Source organism: Callorhinus ursinus, unplaced genomic scaffold, assembly GCF_003265705.2.
Source record: "Callorhinus ursinus isolate GAN/ISIS: 27379988/994484 unplaced genomic scaffold, GSC_fseal_2.0 scaffold15, whole genome shotgun sequence".
Taxonomy (NCBI): Eukaryota; Metazoa; Chordata; class Mammalia; order Carnivora; family Otariidae; genus Callorhinus; species Callorhinus ursinus.
The window spans coordinates 46052954-46061116 of NW_027397077.1; the positions used below are offsets into that span (position 1 = coordinate 46052954).

General features: G+C 42.8%; 1 long non-coding RNA gene across 2 annotated transcripts in view; it reads left to right on the top strand.

The window, feature by feature from the left end:
- LOC112834220 (uncharacterized) overlaps window positions 1-5861 on the top strand; it is a 103807-nt gene extending 97946 nt beyond the window's left edge. Inside the window, exons 5-6 of one of the 2 annotated variants that reach the window (XR_012380981.1) lie at window positions 4064-4295; window positions 5751-5861. This is a non-coding gene — a long non-coding RNA (uncharacterized lncRNA). Of the gene's footprint in view, window positions 1-494; window positions 1069-4063; window positions 4296-5750 lie in introns of those variants that run through there. The other variant, XR_003210810.2, reaches the window with a different exon arrangement.
- The last annotated feature ends 2302 nt before the right edge of the window (window positions 5862-8163 follow it).

Here is an 8163-nt window from a genome sequence, read left to right on the forward strand (position 1 = left end):
AGAAAATAATGCTGTGTACAGTACATGGACTAGATTATTTCATAAGTATGTCCGTACTCTGGTCTCTAAATACCATTCTCACAAAAAAGAAAGCAGGCTTCTTGGAGGAAAAGCTGATTCCAGGTCTGGAGCAAGAAATATGCAAGATGAACCGCAACAGCTCATTAGACTGAACAGCAGGGGAAGTCATAATGAGGACTGAGGTTGTGTCTGGAGCGCTCAGGAGCCAACCTGGAGAGGCTCCCACAGGCCAAAGATGGGACAAATGGAGCATCGAGAGGGAGAATAACTATGATGGATAGAAACACAACATATGTTAAAAGAAATGAGTTCATAATAGCAAGCACATACTATCCTCCTTTGGAGTGTCCTAGGGAACCAGTCATTATTTTTTTAAAGTGACAGTAGAGGAAAAGAGACAGACACTTACTTTGCCTCTGTCACATAAACTCCTCTTCTAGTTAAGTGAAGAGATGATGAGTTTCTCGTTATAGGTGTATTCCAGAAAATAAATGAAGAAGGGGTGCTAGAATCTGGAAGGCATCGTTTTGCAACATTGAACATACCAGTGGATTTCAGCAATGATCATCAACAGCTGCCAACATCACAAAAAGAGGGACAACCTGACATGAAGCGCCTCTTGAAGGAAGTTCACAACACCTCCTATGAAGTCGTCTTGTCCCCCCCAGTCCCTGGCCAAAATCAAATCAAAATCTGACAGTGCCTCTAAATCTAGCTACCGGTTTACAGAAGTACAGACAACAGAGGAACATATGCAGAGACACCACAGAGACACACTCAGCAAAATCCAGACGGTGGGGTTTTTGCCAGACTGACAACCCAATTGATTCTTCAAAAATTCATTTCAAAGGAAAGAAGAAACTGTGACAGAGGCTGAACCTATAGATTAAAAGGGACTTAAGAGGGGCGCCCGGGTAGCTCAGCCATTAAGCATCTGCCTTCGGCTCAGGTCATGATCCCAGGGTTCTGGGATGGAGCCCCGCATCGGGCTCCCTGCTCAGTGGGAAGCCTGCTTCTCCCTCTCCCACTCCCCCTGCTTGTGTTCCCTCGCTCTCTGTCAAATAAATAAATAAAATCTTTAAAAAAATAAAATAAAAAATAGAAGTGACTTAAGAGACATATTAACTAATTATAATGTATGTTCAGGAAATTTGAACACCAATTGGTTATCTGATGATATTAAGGAAACTTTAATTTTGTATATGTGATAATGGTATTGGGATTAAGTTTTGTTTTTTTTTAAGAGATACAAGCAGAATCTTTTATGGATTGGGTTATTTACGGATGAAGGCTATGATGGGTGGGATGTGTTTAAAATAATCTGGGATGGGGGGGTGCCTGGGTGGCGTAGTTGGTTTAAGCGTCTGACTCTTGATTTCATCTCAGGTCATGATCTCAGTGTAGTGAGATCGAGCCCCACATTGGGCTCTGTGCTCAGCAGGGAGTCTGCTTGAGATTCTCTCTCTCTCCCTCTGCCCCTCCTATTCATGCTCTCTCTGTTTCTCTAAAATAAATAAATAAATCTTTTTTTTAAATAAAATAATCTGGGATGGGAATCAGTGGGATTACAGACAGAGGAAAATTTGCCGCACATTAGTAATGGGTGCATTTGAGTGATGGGTATGTGCGGTTCACCATATAATCTCTCTACCTATGTCAGTGTTTGAAATTTTCCAAATGAAAAGTTTAAAAAGCAAAGTGAAAAGACAGATGATAAATTTGTGGAAATACTTTCATCATACATCGCAGACACAGGATTAATCTGGTTAATGTGTGACATGGCTAGGAATCTAGAGCAAAATGAGGTAATAACCCAATAAAAAATTGCGAATTCGCAAACCAAAAAAAAATCCAAATGGCCCTAAAATAGATGAAATATGCTTAACCTTACTAGTAAGAGAAATAAGAATGAAACTGTATGAAGAAAGCATCTCTTAACTATGGGATAGGCAAAAATTCCAGAGATTACCAACATAGCCTGTTGGCAAGGCTCTGAGGGAAACAAGCCCTCTCATACAATGTTGGGGGAAGTGCAAAATGGCATAGCCCCCAAGAAGAGCCTTTTGGCAATATCTCTCAGGATTATGAATGCCTTTACCCTTTGGCCAAGCAACCCTATGGCTATGATCAGATCATATAGACACACCTAACACACTTACGAAGTGAAGCCTAGTTTATAATTGTGGCAGATTGAAAAAGCAACCCAGGTATTCAAGTATGAAGGAGTGATCAGGTACACCACAGTAATTCTCTGAACGAAGTAATGTATAGCCATGAAAAAATGAAAAAAACGCTCTATGTATTGATGTGGGAAAGTCTTCAGGGGCATATTAGTACGTGAAAAAAAGTAGAATGGTATTGTAGTGACAGGGGTTGAATTGTGTCCCCTCAAAATTTGTATGTTGATGTCCTAACCCTCAGGATCTCTGTCACCTTATTTGAGGATAGGGTCTTTAAAGAGGTAACTGAGTGCAGGTGAGGTCATTGGGATGAGCCTAACCCAATACAACTGGTGTCCTTATAAAAAGGGGAAATCTGGAGACAGACATGCATATAGGAAGAGCACCTTATGAACAAGAAGACAGCCTTCTACAGGCCAAGGAGAGAGGGCTGGAATAGACCCTTCCCTCCCGGCCCACCTTGATTTTGGACTTCTAGACTCCAGAATGGAGACAGTATGTTTCTGTTGCTGAAGCCACCTGCTTTGTTAATGCAGGTAGCATGCCATGTTCTGTGTAAGATGGGAAGGAAAATAAGTATATGTTTTTCATATTTTCTTGCCTTTGCACATAAAGTATGGCTGAAAGGCAAGGGTGGGAGCAAAACTTCTCAATGTATCCCTTCTTACTTTTCTTTGATTTTTGAATCATGCAAAGATAGTACAGATTTTAAAAGTTAAACATTAAATTTAGGATTTATTCTGTGTTTTTCTTGAGTGTTCCAAATCACCTCTGGTTCCTTCAGGATCAGTTGTCCTTCAACTTTCTGTCCATCTTCCTCAAATATCTGGTGACCATTTGTTGCCGTGTGTATTTCTTAAGGAAGGACCATCCTGGCCAGTGTCAGTCCCCCTGCTGTGAGCCTCTGTCCCCCAGGGCTGGGTCTTCTGATGGCAGCTTGTGTGTGAACCGGAAGTGAAGCCCATGTTGGCAGAGGTCCCCTGCGCGGTGCAGGTCAGGGAGCTGCCCCCGGGGCACCATGGCAAGAAGGGCTCTGTTTTGCCGTATCCCAGTCCTTGGCTGAGCAACTCCCCTTTCTGTCCTGCATCCTCCCTGTGTCTGTCTGCTCTGCTCTGCTTCTCTCACCAAGGACCTCAGCTGGGGTCCTGCCCTTTCTTGGGAGTGCCTTTACTGCTAGGAAATGTATGTACACAGAGGGGAGAACTTGGGTTTCCCCAGTGGTTCTGGATGCGGCTCAGATGCCCAAGAATGGCTTGCTCCTGCTCTCTGTACCTACTGATGCCCATCAGAGGGCTTCTCCAGGCCTCCCTTAGGAAAAACGCCTTTACCCTCTGCCCTGATTTCTTCACCCATTAGGCTCCAGCTGCTTTTTCCCTTCCTAAAATTCTTCTAACACTCTGGTCTGCAGGGGGCACCATTTCTTGCCTTCCAATTTTATTATAGCTCATAAATTGAAAAATAAGTTTTTCTCCCATCATTACAAAGTGATGTTGGGAAGCGGGGCGGCAGATGTGCGTGCTCCTGAGATAGGTCCCAGGGACCTCGCTGTTACAGCATTGTGATTTGTCAAGTCGAGGGTACACAAGTTCATTATATTCATTTCAGAAGACAGGGAAATGTAATACGTTTAAGTAAGGTGTCAGAATCAATCAGTAGTCCAGAAAAAAAAGCATTGACCTACATATTTCAAGCAGAGAGGGATTATATGAAGGAAATTGGTTTTCAACTAAGAAGGGCTGGAGGTGCATAATGGGGGGGAGGTGTTGGTGCCCAGAGACCAGGGCGTAAATGAATGTGCTGATGCCCCCATTGGTGTCCACCGCGCTGTCACTATGGAGTCTGCCTGTTGCTTGTCTCTGCAGATGCTGACGCTCCCTTTGCTGCTGCAGATGGCTGGAACCTGCCTTTGGCATCTGGGTGGCATATGCCTGGCCTCCCCCTGGAAAAGCCCAGCTGGATCCCTGCTGCTAGGGGCATCTGGGCAAGGGTGTTTCTCACTTCCATCCCCTACAGCATAAGGGGAAAAAGAAAAGATAAAGTTGAAACACCACAAAGGACCAACTCCCCCGAAGCAACGAAGTTGCAGTGGAATTGGTAATAAGACATTATCGAGTGGCTTGCATGGGAGGTTCAGCAAATAGCTCAGGAGCCAGACTGCCTGGTTCAATCTCTGCCTCTTAGCAGAACAGGGATCACTGTGCCTCAGTTTCCCTACTAGAACCATGATAAGAGCAATGCCTCACAGGGTTGTTGTAAGGATAAATGAGTTAATGCATGCACGGTCCTCAGAACAGTGCCTGGAACATTCATCCTTTTGGTTGCCTTGTGAGTAAGGCACTCAGAGAAGTCACCCTGTTTTTTTTATATTAATTAATTAATTAATTTGACTGAGAGGGACACAGCGAGAGAGGCAACACAAGCAGTGGCAGTGGGAGAGGGAGAAACAGGCTTCCCGCAGAGCAGGGAGCCCGATGTGGGGCTCGATCCCAGGATACTGGGATCATGACCTGAAGCCGAAGGCAGACGCTTAACGACTGAGCCACCCAGGCACCCCAGAAGTCACCCTGTTTTAAAAACTCTTTTCTTATTTGGTGGAACTTGACTTTATGGAAGGATATTTTAATACCCTTTAGTGAGGTAGTTCATGTTTTCAAAATCCATAAATTGCTGGAAAGTTTCTTTCTGGACAGAGAGCCAGGTGATGTGAAATGTGTGTGACTGAATTGTATCATAGATCGTGAGCTTTAACCATTTTTTTGGGTATTTATTTAAAAAAATTTTTTATTTAAATTCAATTTAATTAACATACAGTGTATTATTAGTTTCAGAGGTAGAATTTAGTGATTCATCAGCTGCATAGAACACCCAGTGCTCATTATATCAAGTGCCTTATGATTTCGCTCATATGTGGAATTTAAGAGCTTTAACCATTTTGAGTAATTATTTCTCCTCAAATATTTTTTTCTTACAAGAACTTCTATAATAGGAAATTTTAAAATATTTAGAATTAAGTTTTATTTGTACCCATCCCTCAAGAAATGTTAAAAAAATATGGATTAAGGGGGAGAAAAAGGAACAGACAATGGTTGTTTAATGATAGCTGACTATGTGAACATTGAATTTGGAATTTGAAAACTTGAATCTGAGCCTCATCATTTGCCTCTCACCAGCCATGTAGCTCTGAGTCATGTATATATTGCCTCGTTTTATCTTTTTTCTCCAAAAAGTGAGGCGACATTGGACCAGGTGCTTCCTACAGCCCTCCTAACCTTCTTAGGTTGCATTCCTATGTTAAACTATTATGTGTTGAGATTGAATCAATTCATCCAAGAGCTATGACCCCATGCATGTGTAATCGGATGGCCCACTGATGTCACGAAGACCATGTGAGGGTAGGGGTCTTATAATTAGGACACTTCACTTTAAGGCGGGGGATAGGATATATTTTCAAATTTGAAATGAAAAAAAAAAAGTAAAACTGAATGATTGACAATATAAAATAATTTTTTATTTCCAAAAATATCTCCAATATTGTTTTTTGCATTTCAGAATCTCCTGGGCATTTCTGTAAAATGTTTGAAACACGAAAGGATTTACACACGGCTTTTCAGGAGGGCTTGGAGAGCTCTGCTACTTTGCGAATAGAAGTCGAACCTCTCAGCATGACATGAAAGATGAGATCATGGTCTGCTCCCTGTTCTCCTTCCCTTCTCCTCACCCACTCCTTCCCCACCTCTAAAACTTCCCATTCTGGCCGCTAAGGCAACTCCTGACCATTTCTTTTCTTTTCTTTTTTTTTAAGATTTTATTTATTTATTCGACAGATAGAGAGACAGCACAAGCAGGCAGAGTGGCAGGCAGAGGGAGAGGGAGAAGCAGGCTCTCCGCCGAGCAGGGAGCTGGACGTGGGGCTTGATCCCAGGACCCCGGGATCATGACCTGAGCCGAAGGCAGCCGCTTAACCGACTGAGCCACCCAGGCGCCCCTGACCGTTTCTTAATGTCTTCACATCCCCACCGTCTAGCATGTAGTAGACGCTCAACAAATGTTTGTTAAATGGACATCTCAATTTTGCTTTGATCTACAACCAAAAAATAAACAGACGTTCCAAAGACAGTGATGAATTCACAAACTAGAGGGCTCAGGGAGACTGGTGTCAAGGGCTGCCAGGTAACTTTAATGAGAAGATTATTTCAGTGAACAATGTATTTGTTATCCCTCAGATGCCCCGGGGTAGACTGAGGAGGGAGGAAGCATGACCCAGAGGGCAGAGGGAAGCATGTTGAACTGGGACAACTGTGATTGCACAAGAATTTAATATCTCGTCGGCAACTGGTACAGCAGGGACACTTGAGTAGGATCCTGGAAGCTGCTGTCCACACCTCCTTGTTAGTTAACCTATACATTTCCCCCCAGGATTTTATTATGAAAATGTTTCAACATACAGAAAAGTTAAAAGACTTGTACAGTGAACTCCTGTGTATCTATCACCTAGATTTTTACATACTTACTACACACTTGCTTCATCGCCAATCTATCCATCTATCTGTACCTCTAAACATGTCCAGCTTATCATGATGCATTTCAAAGTGGGTTGCAGGCATCAGGACTTTATCCAGAAACACTTCAGCATGAATATCATTAAGCAGGGTTCCATGTTTGTTTCCTTTTTTTCCTTGGAGGTAAAATTTACATCCAGTGAAATGCCCCAATTTCAAGCATGAGTTCTGACAAATGTACATACCTACGTAACCCAGACCCTCATCGAGATACCATCAGCCAGGGGGTCAAAAGGTACAAACTTCCAGTTAGAAAATAAATAGGTCATTGGAATGTAATGTACAACATAGTGACTATAGTTAATAATACAGCATTACATATGTGAAAGTTGCTAGGGGAGTAGTTCTTAAAACTTCTCATCACAAGGAAAATATTCTGTAACTATGTGTGGTGATGGATGGTAACTCAACCCATTGTGATCGTTTTGCAATACATATAAATATTGAATCATTATGTTGTACATCTGAAACTAGTATAGTGTTAGATGTCAATTATACTTCGATTTAAAAAAAGAGAGATACCATCACCCCAGGAATTCCTTCTTGCTGGTTCCAAGTCAAGCCTGCCCCATCCCCACCCTCCAGAGGCAAGCACTGTCTGACTTCACCATAGATGAGTTTTGCCTGTTCTAGAACAAATGGAATCATTGCACATGTACTGTTTTGTCTAAGGCTGTTTGCACACTCCCAGATGCCCCATAAGCTATGTACCCAGTCATCAGTTGACTACATGTGGGTTGCTTCCAGTTTGGGGCTATTATGAATAGGGCTGCTGTGAATATTCTTAAACTAATCTTTGTATGGACACATGTTTTCATTTCTTTTGGCAAACACCCAGGCGTGATTTTGCCCGGGCATGGGTGAAGTGCATGTTTTGTTTTATAAGAAAGCGTCAGACATTTTTCTAAAGTAGTCGTATCATCCTACATTCTGACCAACGTGTGAGAGTTCCAGTCATCCTCTACCCTGACTAGCATTAGGTACCATCAGTCTATAGGCTAGGCCTGTAGGTTTTGGACTGTGAACATGTCTGAAAGTTTCTAGGGGAGGAGACAGGGCAGCTGGGATGGGCCACGGGCCCTCGGAGGGCTTAGGGAAATAGCTATTTACTAACTAAGGCAGAAGTGGGTCCCGAGTCCCAGCTAAAGATCAGCTCCATCTGGAGTTGAGGAACCACAGATTTTACCCTTGCTCTGCCACCAGCTTGGGGTGTGACCTTGAGACTTTCCTGACATTGAATCCCAGGTGTCCCTTTTGACATGAGAGGAGATTGAAACATATGATTTCCAAGGTTCCCATCTGTTTTTAAATTTAACACATACACACTGAAAGAGCACATTGATTTCCCAGTGTGGTTTTTTTTGGCACCTCTCATATTAGGGCAAAGTGGACTTTTCAGAACC